At 39.2% G+C, this 20,669-nt stretch overlaps 1 protein-coding gene and 2 long non-coding RNA genes across 31 annotated transcripts in view; 2 read left to right on the forward strand and 1 right to left on the reverse strand.

The window, feature by feature from the left end:
* The window catches only part of LOC116661728 (anoctamin-6-like), a 408,020-nt gene that overhangs the window by 362,864 nt on the left and 24,487 nt on the right, over nt 1-20,669 (reverse strand). For 6 of the 29 annotated variants that reach the window (XR_004317636.1, XR_004317631.1, XR_004317628.1 and 3 more), the window contains exon 6: nt 16,923-17,022. The exons of 19 other annotated variants lie outside the window; for them this stretch is intronic. The gene's annotated coding sequence lies outside the window, so the exon portion shown is untranslated. Of the gene's footprint in view, nt 1-23; nt 3,521-16,886; nt 17,023-20,669 lie in introns of those variants that run through there. 4 more of the 29 variants (XR_004317633.1, XR_004317634.1, XR_004317627.1 and 1 more) reach the window with 2 other exon arrangements.
* Nucleotides 1-20,669, forward strand: part of LOC116661745 — a 224,774-nt gene that overhangs the window by 147,387 nt on the left and 56,718 nt on the right. The gene's annotated exons all lie outside the window — the stretch shown is intronic.
* The window catches only part of LOC116661757, an 18,506-nt gene continuing 7,462 nt past the window's right edge, over nt 9,626-20,669 (forward strand). The window contains exon 1 of the long non-coding RNA XR_004317685.1: nt 9,626-9,988. This is a non-coding gene — a long non-coding RNA (uncharacterized LOC116661757). The remainder of the gene's footprint in view (nt 9,989-20,669) is intronic.

A 20,669-nucleotide genomic window follows, 5' to 3' on the forward strand; every position in this document is an offset into this window, starting at 1 on the left:
CCCATTTGGGACACCAAGAAACAGAGTCACAGAAAGCTTCAAACATTTGCCCAAGATGAGGGTTGGGGTCAGGAATCAAGCCAATGACTTCTTGGATCCAGAGCCCAGGATCTTCTTACGAGTAACACGGCACTGCTCAGGCTCCCTGCTCCAAACCCGCCTCCCTTTGGCTCAGTTCCATGGGGCCTGCGCTGCACAGATGTCGTCACTGCCTGCCTGCCCGCCCGGTGTCTGACCCCGGCACTGCTCCCTCCATCTCACACACCGCTTCCTTGGGCACACCAACCCTCACGAGGCCATTGCTGTGGGTACTCGGATGTTTACACGGAAACGCAGGTGGCAGCCCAGCTTTTTGCTATAGATGCTGCTGTCAGTGGAGGCAAAGAGCTCACAGTTGGTGGCGGAGGCCACTTCTGGTATCCTCCTTGGCTGGAGAGCTGGATGGAATCCAGTTTCCCTCTGCAACTTAGACATCCAGCATGAGAGTTATGTAAGGCCATCTGGCCTCTCAACATAGAAATGATGCCCCCGCAGTCGTACTTAATATTGTAATCTCCTGGCTCCACCAGGGAGCAGAGGCCATGGCCTGTTGTCCAACAAGTTTTGTTTCCTTACACGACAGCTACAATGGGGTGAGTAAACACCGGACCAGAAAATCTACAAAGCCCTCGTGTACTATTTCCTGACACTTGCAGGTCACCCAAATACCCCAGATCCTCCAAGTAAACAACTAGTAAGAGGAACTGAGCTGGCTCGTCTGTCAGATCCCTGATGGCAGGACGGATTTGTCCTCTCCTGCTCTCGGGATCATCCGTTCTCCTTCTGTGTGCCCTTCCCCGATTGAAGGAGACTGTTCTTTGTTTATGGGCTATGGAGTATTTGTGGCTGTCTGACGAGAACCTTCGAAACTAGAGCTCTTGGTGAGAATGGAAGCATGGCACCCACGTCTCATGAGCTCAGCTACCGAACAGCCTCATCTAGCCAAGACTGTGGCCAACACCAGGGGTCCACGCTGTTGAGTGTTGGGTCTGGAGAGCAATGCCTCCACCACTGAGAAGCTGCCCCACCACTTGTGCCCTTGTCCCCATCCAGGGGGAGGTGACGCATCCATGGGGTGAAAGCCTTGAGGGCACTAGGTGACTGTGGACCAAGCTGTGACTGGCTGGTCCTGCCCCCCAAGTGACCCATGTTACCCTCACATGCAGAAAATCCCCAAAGAGACCCCTGCTTGAGGGAATGGGTCACCTATAAGCCAACTGTCCTCGGGCCACCTAAGAAGCAACACAGTATACACAGTGAGCCACCCACTCACTACAGTATCCAAGGCTCACAGTTCCCTCATGTGACACCATGTACCCCCAGCAAAAAGAAGACCGTTACTTTGTAATTGACTTGAGAATTCTACTGAAAACACTGCCTTCCACCTTCCACTTATGAAGTTCTTTCCACTGTGTCCCCTGCTCTGCAATTGTGCAATCAGTCCAGAGCTCCCTCATGAGAAAGGAAGGAAGGGGCCGGGCAAATCCAATAAAGGAATGGCACAGCCTTTAGCACCAAGATGGTGGAAAAGTCAACTCCCAGTAGATCTTGAGCTTCAATACACACTCACCGAAATACAGCAGGATGTTAAATGGCACTCCCACAGGTCCCAGGACAGGTTCAAGGCTGACCATAAAATGTCAAAGGGTGAGTGGTGGCCCAATTTCTGGGAATCCCAACACCTTTCCCAAAGCAGTTGGAATATTCCTCCCACTTATTAGCATATGAAGATACTGAGTGCATAAAATCTAACAATCCCACACCTCGTGGTTGCTCTCTCTGCTGAGATAGACAGCCCACACACTGTCTGTGGAGTGTGTATCTACTTTTACTTTAAACTGGAGCACCCAACCCCCATGCCTCATGGCCTTTCTGTTGCCTTCTGAAACAGCCCACTCTGTCTATGGTGTATATATCTCTCTGAATAAATCTACTTTTACTGAACTGTGGCTCTCGAATTCGTTGCTGGGCAAACCAAGGACCCACACTTGGTGAGGTGCATCCCAGGGACCCAAATACGACCTGGGATATGGCCATCCTCTCCCCCACATTTTCCTGTATCATACATTCCTTCCCAAAGGATCTCACCTTGTGCACTCCAAAATAGACAGCACTCATGTGTCCTGACCAGGATCTGCTCCTGTGTGTATCATTTCTTATTTCCACTAGAACATCAACTTCAGGAGGACAAGGATTTGGTTCTGTTCACAAAGGAAGCACCAGCACATCACAGGTGCTGGAGAAGTATTAGCTGAATGAATGAGCTGTGGGAAGTCCTGGGATTTCCACCTGGAACTCCTAGCCTCTTGGGTCCCAGCTGACTACAGGTGCTCCCTGCTACTCATGGCTGACCTCTTGCCACCACTCTCTGCTCTGCCATCACCTGAGCTGGGATGAGCTGAGATGGGCACACACCCCGGAGAGCATGGCGCATGGTTCATGCCGTTACAACACACTCGCCCCTTGACTGTTAGAGGTTACTTAGGGTGGACAAACTGAAGGCAGCACCATGTGCACCGCCCTACCCCACAACTCACTTGAAGCACCAGGACTGCACACAGGGGAAACGCTGGCCCTTTGCAACCTAAGGAGAGGGACTATGGGTGAGAAGAGGGTCTCTGTCAACTAACAGTCTCTTTACAAGCCCAGTCTTAGGAAAGCTCTTTAAAGATACTTTTTGTATCTTCCTTGTGTTTCTGTAATCCCTCTAGATTTTGTCATTTTAATCTACACATCAGAAATACAGATATTCTTGAAATCTCTATTGATTTTCAATGAAGAAAATCCTCAATTTCCTACACTGCTAAGAAAATTACTGCACTTTATTTAAAAAAAGCAGCTTCCTTTCATGACTTCCTATCTTCAAACACCTAATTTCACAAGAATCAGTGAAGCAGGACATGAAAATCATGCTATGCTTTATCACCTACAGGTGGGCAGGGATGAAATGAATGAGTACTGATCTCATGAGACGGGTGAGGGTGAGGAAGGACCAAGGATGAGAAACCAACATTTTCTAACCCATTTCTCTTTTTCAGAGTCCCAGACAAAACAGTGTGATTGTATCAACTAAAACAAGAACATCTGCACCCTTCTAAATGCACGCTACAACTTTACTACTACACACGGCACTCTGTCACTGACCTAAAGGCTGATGACAGCCAAGAAATTTGCAGGGATCTTATTCTGTGCTCATCCCTTTTTGTCTTTGGAACCTCAGGATATTTGCCTCCTCTCCCTGAGTGTCATTTTCCTCATCCTTCAAATGGGAGTGTAACAGTCATTCATTTGCTCAGGGTCTATTCGACAACTGGAGACGGCTTATGAAAACAACAACAACAAAAAAAGCAAAACAGCAATTCTGATCTGTGCTGTCTTCCTCCTCCTCCCTGAACATGAATGGCATCTTTCACTGAATCCCGAACTTAAGGAGTAGTTCTGATGAGGAAGTCACAGGACTGCCGTGTAACTGAGAAATGACCTGGTGAAAAAGAATGAGTTGCCAGCAAATCCTCAAAACCCATAAGGGTGGAAACCCTGGGAGCTACAGGCATGGGTGGGAGTTCCTTAGTACCCCATTTCACAAATGGGGAGAACTTTGCAGGGTCCATGAAAGACACAGATAGCCCAGTAAAACCACACCATGTTTTGGAGTACACCAGGGCCACGTCGCTGCTGACCTGTACTTCTTTGTGTCCCAGAGCAAGAGCCCTGGGCAGGGGTGACTGTGCTTGAGGCTGGACAAGAACTTTCTGTTCTGTCTCTTTTGCTCTCTCTCTTCCTGCAATAAAACAACTGGTAGGACTCTGGTGGGGAGCAATATACCCACATTCTCTGGCAAGCCACACACCAGGCAGCTCTAGCTGATCTGAGAGAGGACTCTTCAATGAACATATATACACCAAAGTCAGGCAGAAGGCTGCCTGTGACCTTGGGAATCCAAACCAGCTTGTCCTCTTAATCAGGATATTAGACATCTAAAGAAAGTGTGCACCAGATGAAGACGATGCATTAGACAGCGTTGGTGGTTATGGCCAGCAGTATCTAAGGACAAGTCATGCTCTGGCAGATGGGAGCATTTTGGTTGCTTTAAGAGTTTGCTACTGAAGGGCTGGGACATTTCATTGGGCCTTGAATCTCCAGACCTCTTTACTCACAAAGGCAGACAAGTTAGGTGAGCCAGCTCAGCCTTTATTCCAACTTCCTAACCAAAATGCTATGAGGTTGAAAATATATTTCTCAGACTCTTCTGCAGCAAGGGTTCCAGATGTGGCTTTAAAAATGCCCATCAGAGATTGAGATTTGCAAATATTAACTACTATATATAAAAATAGCTAAAAAAACTAAATTTCTTCTGTATAGCACAGGGAACTATATTTAATATCTTGTAATAACTTTTAATGAAAAATAATATGGAAAGGAATTCATACATATATATGTGTATATGAATGACTGGAACATTGTGCTGTACATCAGAAATTGACACATTGTAACTGACTATACTTCAAATAAAAAATATATATATATATAATGCCCATCAGCAGCTTCTGAGTGTCACTTAAAGCAGAAACCCAGATGAATGGAGGCAAAGGTGGGTGGAGGAGCTACGTTATTTTGCTGGGGTGGATGCAGCGGGCATGGCAGAGATCTAGAAGGAATGCTCACAACAGCCACTTACTGATCTGCAAGTGAGTTTTGGTAATAGCTTCCTGAAATCCTCCCCACCCCTCCTGATGAGCCAGGTGTCTGGCGTTTCTCTGGAAATCACTAGGCACAGCCTGGGACTCAAAGGTAAAAATTAAAAACTGCAGTAAGGTAGCGAAGAGGCTGGCAGGACGTGTTGGACAAAAGTAGGTCAGAATCAACAAAGAATGGGGAGGGGATACAACGTGGGCTGAGGACCCTGACTACAGTTGTGGATTGTCTGTGTTAAGGACTCTGAGTCAGTATGAGTAGATGGATTGGTGTGGACTAAAATGGTGGCCATTGTTCAGATAAATATGTGATTTGGACTATATTTATTAGAGGAGGGATTTTTTTTCCCCTTCAACATTGATCATTTCTAGGGAGCAGAAAAATACTCTGCCACACAACATCTAAGTGCAAAAGAGATGCTACGGGATGATGGTGGTATGAAAAATTTCAGTTCTGCAGTTCCAAGATTTCCTTAATGAGGTTCACAGCAGTAGGTACTTAAAATAAAATAAGGTACTTATAATAAAGACATCATCATATGTACATATCCTTAAAGATACACATATGGTGCTATAAGTGGGCCTGAAATGTGTTCTGCATTCTAAAATCCGATGAAATAAAATCAGTAGCTCAATATGCCTGTCGGCTCTATAAACATGATGTAGCTAATGATCACAGAAAGCAAGATCAGCTAGTAAATTTGAAGATTTGTCTTTTCCAGTGTCAAAGATAATATTTTTTGCTTTACTTAAAAAGCATTTTTTTAATTAGGACTGTCAGTATCCATTGGTATACTGGGGTTCAGTAGATGTGTTCAGATGTTCTAGACAGTGAATCAGAGCAAAGACTGAGGTTTAGACAGTAGTTAAATGCCTCACCCGTGTAATCAGCATCCACATATTGCTATACTGAAAATCCTTAAAACTGAGAACTTCATTAAAACAACTAAAAGAAAGGGAAAAAAATAGCCACAGACTAGTGGAAGATTTGTAACGTGTAAAAATGACAAAGGGCTATTCATGAGCATATTCTTAAAAACCCCTACACTTTAATAAGTAAAACAACAAACGGACAACAGGTTGCACACTTCTCCCTGTAGGAGAAGCCATGCAGATGGACTCTTATGTGAATGGGGCTGGAGCTGTAGAATTAGTTACTCTTGCAAGTAACTCAGTTAAAAACAAATGCAAATGGGATACACTTCTACAATATCTGAGTAAAAATCTTGGAAAACTTACTCCTCTGTTAAGCAATGACAATGGCAAAATTTGTCAAAATTAACCTCTGCAGAACTCTGGAAATTAACCAAGGCTTCCAGCAATCCGGGGAGTGTTTATTTGAGAAAAAATAACAGCTAAATCTCCATAAAGATAGTCAGTTTTGTCATATCGTAACTTGATCTACCCCCATCCCCGTATCCTCACCTAAATGGTGGCCTTTAAAAGCAACAGTCTCACAATCAAGGAAGGGGCAGAAGTGATTTGAAGTTACCCAAAAAATCCGCCCCCAGAGAGCTGTCACTATTTCACCTATCTCAAACTCATGCTGTGCAAACAGCCTGTCCCCAGAGTGTTTGTGGAAAACAATCAGCAGTGAGTAACATTACAACTGCCTGAGGCAGTGGTACCAGTACAGGCTAACTAGATGCTGACTAGGAAACTTAGAAGGCAAAATTGAGTATTGAGACTTTCTGGGGGTGGAGGTAGGGTTAAATAGCTCCAAAAAATTCTGAGAATTGTAGAAGTCCGTACACATGTGTGGCATATGGCAAGGAAAGATCTGAGAAAATCTTAAGCCTTCAACTCTGGCTGAACTTGAGGTTCTGCATAAGCAAGAACTAAAGGCTACAGAATAGCTGCAGACTGCCTGCCGGTGCTGAGGGCATCCCTCAGCACGCAGGCACACAGCCACCTGGCAACAGCTCAAACGATTGGCTCCAGGCATTGAAAGAAATCACTGTCCAATCATTATTACAGTGATGACAACTAGGCTTTCTGCACACATACAGATCTCATGGCCATGCATGATAAAGAATACAGACTTTACAGAATTTGTTCAGGAAAGTAACTAAATAAATAGCTGCAGCAGCAATGACAATGGAAGCAATGATAAACCCTGGAGATGAGGAAAATCTGGCTTTCAGATCTGCCATATTGTAATATTTTAAATGTCCAGTTTTCAACAGAAAATTACAAGATGTACAAAGAAACAGAAAAGTTTGGCCATAACACAGGGGAGAAAGTAGTCAATAGAAACTCCCTGAGGAAACCCAGACACTGGACTTACTAGACAAAGACTGAAATAAGGAATTACACATATGATCAAAGAGCTAAACGAAACCATGCCTAAAGAATTTAAGTATGTGAACATCTCATTGTACAGAGAATATCAATAGATAAAATTTATATTAAAAACCAACTGGACATTCTAGAGATACAAACATAATGACTACAATGAAAAATTCAATAAGAGATTTCTCTGTAGATATGAAATTGTTGAAGAAAAAGTCAGTTAACTTAAAACTACTGAGATTATCCAGTCTGTGGAACAGAAAGAAAAAGGAATGAAAAAAAATGAACACTGTGTCAGAGATAGGTTGGACACCATCAACAATACCAATACACACATAATTTGAGAGCCAGAAAGGAGAGAAAAGAAGGGGTAGAAAAAATATATAAAGAAATAATGGCTGAAAACTTCCCAAATTTGATGAAAACATTAATTTGTACATCCCAGCAGCTCAACAAACTCCACGTGGTATAAACGTAGAGACATCGAAAATAGGCACATCAGACTCAGTGTGTCAAAAGAGAAGAACAAAGAATCTTGACAGCAGAAAGAGAAAAGAGGCTCAACATATTCAAAGGCTCCTCAGTAAGACAGTTGATTTCTCATCAAAAACCATGGAGACCAGAAGGCAGTGGGATGGTATCGTCAAAGTGATAAAAGGAAAATACTGTCACCAAGTATTTTATAGCCAACAAAATGATTCTTCAAAAAAAAAAAAGGAGAAATTAACACACTCCTACAAAATCTGAAAGGATCCATTGCTAGCAGGCCTGCCCTACAAGAAATATTAAGGATAGTCCAGCAGGTGTAAATGAAAAGACACTCACCTGAAAAATAAAGAGCACTACTACATGAGTAAGAAAATAAAACAGTATAAATACAGTATTACATGTAAGTGTTTTCTTCTATTGATGTAAAGGACAACTGCATAAAACAATACTTATGAAACTGTGTAGATGCACTTATAAATGCATAAAGGTGTAATTTGTATGACAGTGACAGCATGAGGAGGGGGAGGGAAAAGATTGATACCAAAGCAAAGTTTTTGTGTACTATTGAAATTAAGTTGGCATTCATGTGAACTAGATTGCTTTAAAACAAGATGTTAATAATAATCTCCAGGGCAATGGAGGAGAAGGAGGAGGAGGAAGAGGAGGAGGAGGAGAAGAAAAAGATAAAATAAACAACAAATTAAAATGGCACACTTGAAAATGCCTACTTTGTACAAAAAAGTGTAGTAATAGAGCATTGGGGAAATAAAAAGACATATAGAAAGCAGATAGCAGATGTAACTTCAACCTGATAAGAAATTACATTAATGTAAATGAATTAAATATTCTAATCAAAATAGTAAAGGCAGAAATAAATGGAATAGAGAATAGATGAATAACAGAGAATAATCAACAAAAAGAAAAGTTGGTTCTTTGAAAAGATCAAGAAAATTGACAAATTTTTAGCTAGTACTGAAGAAAAAAAGAGAGAAGATTCAAATTACTAAGATGAGAAATGAAAGGAAGGATGTCACTACTGCCCTTACAAAAATAACAAGGAATATAAGGGAATACCATGAATACTTGTATAGCCAATAAATGAGATAATCTAGATGAAATGGATAAATTCCTAGAAGGATATGTGACTAAATCTAATTCAAGGAGAGATAGAAAACTCAAATAATCCTACAATAAGTAGTGACTGAAACAGTAATCCAAAACATTCCCACAAGGAAATGCTAGGCCAGTATGGCTTTGCTGGTGAATTCCATCAACTACTTAAAGAAAAAACAAAAACAAAAAACAAACAAACAAAAAAATGCTTCACAAACTCGTCTAAAAATAAAGAGGTGGGCACACTTCCCAATTCATTCAATGACACGAGTATCACACTGATACCAAAACCAGACAAAGGCATCACAAGAAAACTAAAGACTATCTCTTATGGATATAAATGCAAAAGTCCTCAACAGAATAAAAGCAAATCCAATCCAGTAACATATAAAATAGACCACAATTCAGTGGGATGTATCCAGGTATGCAAAGGCACTTCAACATACAAAAGTCAATTCATGTAATATGCCATATTAATAGAATAATAGATAAAAACTAGGAATAGAAGAGAACTTCCTCAACTTGACAGAGAACATCTATGAAAAACCTGGAGCAAAGATCATACATAATGGTGAAAGACTGAATTATTTCCTCCCAAAATCAACATTGTACTAGAGGTTCTAGTCAAAGCAAACAGACAAAGAAAATAAAGCCTCTAGATTAGAAAGAAAGAAATAAAACTATTTCAATTCCAGATGACATGATATTATACATTGAAATCACAAGGAATCCACAAAGAAAAAAAGAGAGAGAGAGAAAAAAAAAACTATTAGAATTAACAACATAGTTTGACCAAAATTGTAAGACACAAATCAATATATAAAAAAGTAATTATATTTCTATACAACAGCAGTGAATAATCTAAAAATAAAATGAAGGAAACATTTTCATTTACAATAGCATCAAAAAGAATAAAATACTTAGGAATATTAAGAAAAATATGTGGAATACTGAGAAAAATGTCTGAAACTTGTAAATTGAAAACTAAAATACTACTGATAGAAGTTAAAAATGACCTAAAATAAATGGAAAGCTCTTCTGTGTTCATGGATCAGAAGCCTTATTATTGTTAGGATGGCATTTGTCCTCAAAATGACCTATAGATTCAATGCAACTCTGGCTTTTTGGGAGAAATGAACAAGCTGATCCTAAAACTAATATGGAAATGCAAGATACCCAGAATAGTCAAAACAATCTTGAAAAAGAACAAAGTTTTGAAGTTTCCAAATTCAAAACTCAGTAACAAAATGGTAATCCATACAGTGTGGTACTTGCATAAAGGACAGACAAATAGATTGAGAGAAAAGAACTGAGAGTCCATAAACAAACTCTTACACGTAGCCAGTTAATTTTTCATAAAGGTTCCATGACAATCCAATGGGGAAAAAAGTAATCTTTACAAAAATGATGCTGGGACACCTGAACATACACCTGGAAAGAAAGAAAACTGAACTTTTATCTTAACACCATTTATGAAAATTAACTCAAAATAAATCACAGACCTGAAACTATAAAACTTTTAGAAAATGAACAATGAGAAAATCTTCAGGATTTTGAAGTACAAATACTTCTAAGATATGACAGCAAAAGCACAAACAACAAAAGAAAAAAATCAAGTAAACTGGACTTCAGTAAAATTAAACACTTCTGTGCTTCAAAGGACTTCATCAAGAAAGTAAGAAGACAATCCACAGGATGGGTGAAAATATTTCCAATATTTTCCCTGATAAGGGACTTTTATCCAGAATAGACAAAGAAGACTTAAAACATGACAATACAAAGACAAATACAATTAAAATGGGCAAAGAATTTGAATAGATGTTTCTCCAAAGAAGACATACGAATGGGAAATAAGCACATAAAAAGATGTTCAACATCAGTAGGCATTAGGGAAACAGAAATCAAAAGCACAATGACATGCCACTTCATACCAACTAGGATGACAAATATATATGATATATGATATATAAATATGTATCTATAAACCCGGTAATAAAAAGTGTTGATGAGGATGTGGAGAAACTGGACTCCTCATACATTACTACTGGAAATATAAAATGGTGCAGTCACTTTAAAAACTACTTTAGCAATTCCTCAAAATGTTAAAAGTAGAATACATCCCAGCAATTCCATTTTTTGATATATCCTGAGAGAACTGAAAATATGTGTTCACACAAAAACTTGTCCATGAGCATTTACAGCAGAATTATTCATCATCAACTGATGGATGGATAAGCAAAGTGGTGTATTTATAACAATGGCATATTATTTGAACACAAAAAGGACTTTGGGTACTGATATATGCTACACCATGGATGAGCCTTGACAACGTCACACTAAATGAAAGACGACAATCAAAAAAGGCAGCATACTGTATGGTTCTACTTATATGAAATGCCCAGAACAGGCAAATCCGTAGAGACAGAAAGTAGAGTGGTGGCTGCTGGGGTCTAAGGGAAAGGAAGTTTAGGGAGTGACTTACTAAAGGGTACTGGTTCCTTTTGGGAGTGATGGCTACAAAACCCTGAAATGTACTTAAAAACCTAATGCACAATTTCAAAGGCTGCATTTTATGGTATGTGAATTATATCTCCATAAAGCTGTTACTCTTGAAGCTGAGCCCACATATGGAGCAACTGGCCCAGCACTGACTGCAGCATCTGGAGGGGGAGTGACCCACCCACCCACCACAAAGGAAAGGATCACCTGACCCAGTGTTGGAGGGGTGCAATCTTCTTGCCGACAGACACTGTGAGCAGCACAGACAAGGGGGCCAACAGAGCAAGGTGAGTTCGTGAAACAGGGCGAAGACACAAAGGCCTCTCAATAAAACCATTAAGAGCACACAGTCTCTAGGAGAACACATCTTTGTTTTTAAAATCTTTTTATATCTGTTTTATTCCTATTACATTTTTAATCTTTATTTTTAAACAGTTCTATATGTTTACAATTCTCATTTCATTTTTAATTCTCTTGGTTTTGATCTGTTATTTATTAGTCACAGGTTTCAAATATTGTATTTTGAATTTTCTCTTCTTTTTATTAAGATTCTTAAAAGATATCTCAACTCGATTCCTATTCTGCTTCAACTTGCTCTTCTATTATTGATTATACACTGTTTTCAAACCTTCTTTTCCTCCATTCTTTTAAAATTCTCTCTCTCTCTCTTTTAAGTTTTATTCCCACATAGGCTTTAGATAGATAAATAAATAAACTCCTTTAAGGACCACAATAGATAACTGATACTCCTTAAGCCACAGTGCCAGAGAGATATGAGCAGAATGAAGAAGCAGAGGAAGTCCTGCCAATTAAAAGAGCAAGAGAAATCCCCTCAAAGAACGATCAATAAAATAGACATTGATGGCCTACTAGATCAAGATTTCAAAAAAGAAGTGATCAAATTACTGAAGGAACTAAAAGAGATAGTCTTTAGAGACATAAAATATATCAAAAACAAAATAGAAGCTATAAAGAAGAGCCAAGTAGAATTGGTAAATTCATTGGCTGAAATGAGATCTGACCTAAAGGCTGTACAAAGCAGGCTAGATAATGCAGCAGAACGAATAAGTGACCTAGAAGACAGGACAACAGAAAGCACCCAATCAGAACAGCTGAGAGAAAAACAAATATAAAACAATGAAAACAATATAAGGAACCTATGGGATAATATAAAGCATGCCAATCTATGCATAATAGGGGTTCCAGAAGGGGAAGAAAGAACAAAGGGGATGGAAAAGGTAATTAAAGAAATCATGACTGAAAACTTCCCAAACCTAAAGAAGGAATCAGACACCCAAGCACAGGAGGCTCAGAGGGTCCCAAACAGGAAGAGCCCAAAGAGAAACACGCCAAGATATATCATAAATCAAGATGGCCAGACTGAAGGATAAAGAAATGATCCTAAAGGCAGCAAGAGAAAAACAAAGAGTGAGTTACAAGAGAAGGCTCTCAGCTGATTTCTCTACAGAAACACTACAGGCCAGAAGGGAGTGGCAAGATATATTCAAAGTCCTGAATGAAAAAGAAGATGCAGCCTAGGATAATTTCTCCAGCAAGGCTATCCTTTAGAATAGGAGAGATAAAGAATTTCACAGAGAAGCAAAAACTAAAAGACTTTAGCAACACTAAACCCATGCTAAACGAAATATTGAAAGGTCTATTCTAAATAGAAAAGATGCACGATGCTACAGAAATGAGAACTCATAAGTGGAAAGGTGATAACTACCATGAATTACAAATAGAATAAACATGAAATTGTAAAAGAAGACATCTAAATCATTGAGTGGGAGAGGGAAGCAAGAAAATATAGAGTATTATTTTCTTTCTTCTTTTTTTTTAAATTTTTTGTTCTTGGTAGGATGGGTTTGAGATTACATTACTATCTGTTTAGTACACACAGTTACAGTAATTGGTTAACAGACTTACAAAAAAGTGTAACTACAAGCCAAAAACTTACAAGTGAGTCACAAAAACTAAATACAATCCAAGATAATACAAAGGAAAATTACCATACCACAAAAGGAAGAAGAAAGGAACCAAGAAGAAATACCAAATCAACTGCAAAAATAAGTTCAAAATAGCAATAAACTCTCATCTATCATTAATTACTGTAAATGTTAATGGTCTAAATGCTCCAGTCAAAAGACAGAGTAGCAGACTGGATAATAAAGCAAGAACCTTCAATACACTGCATACAAGAGACACACTTTAGGGAGAAGGACACATATAGATTGAGAGTGAATGGACGGAAAAGGATATTCCATGCAAATGGAAATGCCAAAAAAGCAGGTGTAGCAGTACTGATTTCAGACAAAATAGACTTTAAAACAAGGGCCATAAAGAAAGATAAATAAAGACATTTTATAATGATTAAAGGAGTGATACAAGATGAAGATATTACAATCATTAATATATAAGCACCCAACATGAGCACCTAAGTACATTAAACAACTACTAACAGAGATAAAGGGGGAAATTGATGGGAATACAATCATTGTCAGAAATTTTAACACCACATTAACATCACTAGACAGATCTTCCAGACAGAAAATAAATAAGGCAACAGAGAAATTAAATGATACAAGAGAATAATTGGATTTAGTGGATATTTTCAGAGCATTACAATCCTCCATAATAGAATACACATTCTTTTCAAATGTGTGTGGAACACTTTCTAGGATTGATCATGTACTTAGTCACAAAAGAAGCCTCAACAATTTTAAGAAGATAGAAATTATCTCAAGCATCTTTACTGACCACAATGCCATTGAAACTAGAAATCAACTTCAGAGAAACAAAGGAGAAAGAAAGGAAAGCATTGAGATTAAACAACATGCTATTAGAAAACAAATGGGTCGATGATGTAATCAAAGTTGAAATTAAAGAATACCTTGAGACAAATGAAAATGAAAACACAACCACACAAAACATACGGTACACAGCAAAAGCAGTACTAAGAGGAAAGTTTAGGGTAATGCAGGCCTTCCTCAAAAAAGAAGAACAATACCAAATAAACAATCTAACCCACCAGCTGAAAGAACTAGAAACAGAAGAGCAAAAACACACAAAAGTCAGCAGAAGGAAGGAAATAATAAAGATCATGGAGGAAATAAATAAAATAAAGATTAAAAAAATAGAGAAAATAATCAATCAAACCAAAAGCTAGTTTTTTGAAAGAGTAAATAAAATCGACAAACCTCTGGCCAAACTCACAAAGAAGAAGAAAGAGAGAGCACAAATTTGCAAAATAAGAAAGGAAAATGGAGAAATTACAACAAATAACATAGAAATACAGAATATCATATGAGAATATCATGAAAAACTACATGGAAAAGAATGGATAACCTAGAGGAGATGGACAAGTTTCTGGAAACATACAGTCCACTAAGACTGAATCAAGAAGAAACTATCCACTTGAACAAATGGATCACTAGGAATGAAATTGAATTAACAATAAAAAACCTCCCTACAAATAAAAGTCCAGGACTGGACAGCTTCACCAGGGAGTTCTACCACACATACAAAGAAGAACTCATACCAGTCCTTCTCAAACTCTTCCAGAAGATTGAAAAGAAGGAATATTCCCAAACTCATTCTATGAAGCCACCATTACCCTGATACCAAAACCAGGCAAAGACACCACCAAAAAAGAGAATTACAGACCAATATCACTGATGAACACAGATGAAAAAGTCCTTACCAAAATACTAGTAAATAAAATCCAACAGCACATAAAAAAGATAATACATCATGCTCAAGTGGGGTTCATCTCAGGGACACAAGGGTGGTTCAACATATGAAAATCAATCAATGTAATACTTCACATCAACAAGAGAAAGGACAAAAACCACATGATCATCTCAATAGATGCAGAAAACTTTTGATAAAATTCAACACCCATTTATGATAAAAATTCTCACCAAAGTGGGTATTGAGGGAACATATCTCAACATCATAAAAGCTATATATGACAAACCTACAGCCAGCATAGCACTCAACGGTGAAAACCTCAAAAGATTCCCACTAAAATCTGGGACAAGTCAAGGATGCCCACTATCACCACTCCTATTCAACATAGTCTTGGAAGTCCTGGCCACAGCAATCAGGCAAGTAACAGAAGTAAAAGGGGTCTAAATTGGAAAAGAAGAGGTAAAAGTGTCACTATATGCAGATGACATGACAATATATATAGAAAACCCTAAAAGGTCCACACAAAAACTACTAGAGCTGATCGAAGAATTTAGCAAAGTAGCAGGTTACAAGATTAATGTTCAAAAATCAGTTGCATTTCTTTACACAAATGATGAATCAACAGAAAAAGAAAGTAAAGAAACAATCCCCTTTAAAATAGCACCCAAAGTAATAAAATATCTAGGAATAAATCTAACCACAGACGTGAGAGAATTATACACAGAAAACTATAAAGCATTGGTGAAGGAAATTAAAGAAGACTTTAAAAAATGGAAAGGTATCCCATGCTCTTTGATTGCAAGAAGCAATATTGTTAAAATGGTCACACTGCCCAAGGCAATCTACAGATTTAATGCAATCCCTACCAAATTAACCTGGACATATTCCATAGAACTAGAACAAATCACAATAAAATTTATATGGAACCATCAAAGACATAGAATTTCCAGGGCATTACTGAAGAAAAAAAGAAAGAGGCTGGAAGAGTAACTCTCCCAGACTTGAGACAATACTATAGAGTTACAGTCGTCAAGACAGCATGGTATTAGTACAAAAACAGACATATAGCCAAATGGAACAGAATAGAGAGCCCAGAAATGAACCCAAATATTTTGGTCAACTAATCTTCAACAAAGGAGGCAAGAATATACAATGGAATAAAGACAGTCTCTTCAGCAAGATAAACATAAGACAAGATACAATAAACCTCCTAGGAGAAAATACAGGCAAAATATCTGACATACATCTCAGAAATCTTCCCCTAGGGCAGTCTACCCAAGCAATAGAAATAAAAGCAAGAATAAACAAATGGGACCTAATGAAACTTACAAGCTTCTGCACAGCAAAGGACACCTTAAGTAAAACAAAAAGACAACCTACAGAATGGGAGAACATTTTTGCAAATGAAACTAACAAAGGCTTGATCTCCAGAATATATAAGCAGCTCATATGACTTAATAAGAAACAACCAAATAACCCAATCCAAACATGGGCAGAAGACCTAAACAAGCAATTCTCCAAGGAAGATATACAAATGATCAATGGGCACATGAAAAAATGCTCAATATCACTAATTATCAGAGAAATGCAAATCAAAACTACAATGAGGTATCACCTCAAACCAGTCAGAATGGCCATCATTCAAAAATCCACAAATGACATATGCTAGAGAGGCTGTGGACAAAGGGAAACCTCCGACACTTCTGGTGGGAATGCAGTTTGGTGCAGCCACTGTGGAAACAGTATTGAGTTTCCTCAAAAGACTAGGAATAGAATTGCCATATGACACAGGAATCCCACTCCTGTGCATATATCCTGAAGGAACCCTACTTCAGGATGACAGCTGCACCCCAATATACATAGCAGCACTATTTACAATAGCCAAGACATGGAGATAGCCTAAATGTCCATCAACGGATGACTGGCTAAAGAAGTGGTATATTTATACAATGGAAAACTACTCGGCTATAAAAACTGACAATATAGGGCCATTTGCAGCAACGTGGATGCTCCTGGAGAATGTCATTCTAAGTTAAGTAAGCACCGTAACAAGGAATAAAGAGAAGTTACCTCTAAGTACAGTTATTTTGATTAAAATATACATACAGAAAGCAAGTCACCCCCACGACTGCTGCCAGGAGGAGCATCTGAATGTAATAGCCCAGCCCAAGCAAAGTAGATTCCGACCTTCTCTCCGTAGAATTTCCTGCAGAAAGACAGAAGGTAGTTTCAGAAGACACACATATTCACTCTGTAGCTTCATCCTCATGTTAATTTCTTTTTTCTTTGTTTTTTGGTGGGGCATAATTAGGTTTATTTATTTGTTTTTTAAATGGAGGCATTGGGGATTGAACCCAGTACCTCATGCATGCTAGGCATTCACTCTACCACTGAGTTATACCCTCCTTCCATCATACTAATTTCTGATTCTAAATCAAGGGGGCTTTAAGTTTAAACCTCTGACTCAATTCACACTTAAAACATATGCGTTTTCACAGCAGCCCCCAAATTCTACCGTGAAATAAGAAGTATTTTACGTATCATAGAAATACAGATCACTGGTTCACCTGCTGAAGAGAGATAAATGAGAACAGAGCAAAGGAGGGGACGAGGCCGACTCCGGAGCAGATGCAGGGGATCATCACCACTCACTGGACAGTCTGGCACATTCAACAAATCCCACCAAAGATCATTCTTAACAGGCTTGACACAAGTGGACTTCAACTACTGGCTCAGTCATCTGCGTCTGCCTTATCTCGGGAACTTCCCTGGAGCAAATGCATCGTAAACCACAGATAATAAGGAAATGGCTGATAATGATAACAACTGGGAGTGCAATGTCTCTCTGACAAAATATTTATAAAACTCATGTGGGAATGGGAGAGGGCAGGAGGGATGTGGCTGAGTAAGGAACTGCCCTGTATTCTTTGTATCTAGCACGTCGGCTGTTCCTAGGTTTCAAAAACCCTTCAATGTTACTCAGTTAATCTGGAGTAGACGGAACAGGCCAGGGAGGCAAGATTAGAAGAAAGGAGGCAGGGCACGAAGCGGTGCCAGGCTGGTCCTGAAAGGGAGACAGACACAGACAGGCAGACACAGAGGGCTTAGGGATGAGGCGGAACAATGAGGCGGCGGCTCAGGTGTGTTTGCTGCTGCTGATACTTCCCTCAGCTGGAGCACTGCTGACGCGGCAGTGCTGGGTAAAACCTGTGACTTTCCTCAGCTCTGAGTTCTCTCGGAAGCTTCCGGCTCAGTCTGGAGCTGAGATGAGCTCCGAGGGCTTAGCCTAGGGGGGACTCAGCTCTGAGAACAGCCTGGAGTCCTGAGAAACTTCACGCAGGAACCCCTAGGGCTGGACCAGCGCTCACAGGGCTGCTGTGAGACCAGCTCCATCGTCAGAGACCTGGGCGTGGACCATTCCATGGGGAAAATGGCTGAGCCCGATGCCAAATCAGATAGGAGGGACAAAGTGTGTTCATTCTCATGTGACTGGTCTTTGTGGCCTGGCTCACAGATGGCAGGCTCAGGATGGTGTCTGGCAGAGAAAACCCTGGCAATGGGTTTGAGATGTCTTGGACTCTTTCTTGTTAAGCTTTTTGTAATACATTCTTATCAACTATCCATCCTGAAAATGCCACATTCAAAACTGAAAGAATGTTAGAAGTTGCTTGCTCCAACTGGCCAATGGTAAACACACCCTGCTACAGTTAGAGAGCTGGTCAGGCAGCCTCTGCCTGCATATTTACAATGACGGAGAGTTCATTACTTCCAAAGGTTACATGTCGGCAAGAAGGTCAGAAAGAATTTTTGAACCTTAAACAGATGTCTGCCCCCTAGTCCTTGCTGAAAGGCTAGAAATAATGAGGATCCCTTCAAATGTAGTTTTGTCTGATTGTTATCTCTCTCTGTCAAAAACACCCCAATTCTTAACATCAATTTTTCAAAATTCAGCTTTGATTTCTTTTTATCAAACTTATACCATACATTCATTAAAGAGTCAAACAGTTCTCGAACACCGATTGTAAAAAGGAGCAGTTCCCAACAACCGCCCCATTTCCTGGCCAGAAGCAACAATGTTCAGCTCCTACTGCTGACTCTTGGAATAATAACTCCCTGTCTCTGACTAATATCCTTGTAACACAGCCTACTGACTTTTTCAGCTTTATGTATCACCTATTTAAGTTTCTATTTTGGAAAATGAAGATTAAGCTCTCTTTCAAACCACATCTCCTCTACACACCCAAACCTTCATTCTTCTAACCTTTTGATACAATACATTATAATTTTGATCAGCTCAGTATCCTTGCTTTACATTATTAGGACTCTGTACAGACTGTTCACAGCTGTAGCAAGTTGTCTGCTAGGCTTACTTTTTTATTCCCTACTTTGTTTTTCCTGGAGTTAATAATTGTCTTGGTGGTTCATAGCTTAGATTTCTCTGCGCTTAACAATTCAACCCCATACCTTCTCCTAATGAATAACTTTCTCAATACTTTCCAATTCATTGTCTACAAATTTCATCTCCTTGAATAAATCTCTTCAGATCTCCTTCAACCTGGATTAACGACATGCTAGTCTTGTCACAGAGCTCAAGGGGCCACTAGTGGGAAGCAACAAGGGAATACATGGACCAGGAGAAGGGAACAGATCAACATAATTTCCTTTACAAAACATACTTAAAATAGTGGGAAAATTGTTTTCTTTACAAACACAAACACACACACCAACCCCAAAAGCCCATAAAGAATGATTAAATAGCCATCAAACCCATTGCCCTGCCATCAAATTCTGTATAACATAAAACAAAAATAACAGAAGGAATATATCATATAAATATGAATCTCAAGGGGGATGGGGTACACTCAGTGGCAGAGTGTGTGCTCAGCATGCATAAGGTCCTAGATTCAATCTTCAGTACCTCCATTAGAAAAAAAAATTAGAAACAATAGAAAAATGTATCAACTTTAAATATTTACAATATATAAACTTCCTCTTTTAAAACTGTTCTACAGGATAACCCGGGTTAATGAGAAAGTGCCTCTTCATGACTGTGATCCTGCTGATAATTGAGGGAGGAAATTAGAGTATGACCACATGAAATAAAATCCCTTATGAAATAATGATCCCGGGTGACAATCATTATTGGCTGCTGTCATCACAAAAAAGAGAGTCAACTGGACATTATGTACCTTATGACAGGAGTACAAAACTTCATATAACAAATATTCTTGCACAAAGTTGAACCTCAATCAGATCAAGCTTTTAGGGGAGGATCAAATCACTTAGCTAAAGCCAATACATAGGATGGAGAAATAAGTCTAACCACAGGGGAGAATGAAATCAACCAAACAGGAAATAGAGAAACCCCTCAGCAATTTCAAGGAAAATGAGAAACAGGAAAATTATAGATTAGAACCCACTTGAGAGATATGCTAGCTGCAATGTGTGAACTTAGTCTGGATCCTGATTTCAACCCCAAAACTACTTAAAAGTGTATTTTTGTGACAATCAGGGAATTATTTTGTAACCCTAAAAAAAAAAGGAATATTCCAATTGTATTTGAAAGAGACCTTGTCATTTCACTAATGAAAGGTTAAGCTATGTAGGATTGTCTTCAAAATGATCCCGTAGTGGGGAGGGGAGGAGGTGGAGATGAAAGATGCAACAACAGTGACTCTGAGTTGATAATTCTGGAGCTGGGTGACTGATACAGGCAGGCTGGCTGTGCTGTTCTCTCTACTTCTGTACATGTTTGAATCTTTCCATAATATGTGAAATAAACAAAAAGACTTCCGTGTTTTAAAACCCTCACTTTGAAGGTTAAGAGGTTTGCCCAAGTAGGTGGGCACCTGC

This window comes from Camelus ferus, chromosome 36 (assembly GCF_009834535.1).
Source record: "Camelus ferus isolate YT-003-E chromosome 36, BCGSAC_Cfer_1.0, whole genome shotgun sequence".
Taxonomy (NCBI): Eukaryota; Metazoa; Chordata; class Mammalia; order Artiodactyla; family Camelidae; genus Camelus; species Camelus ferus.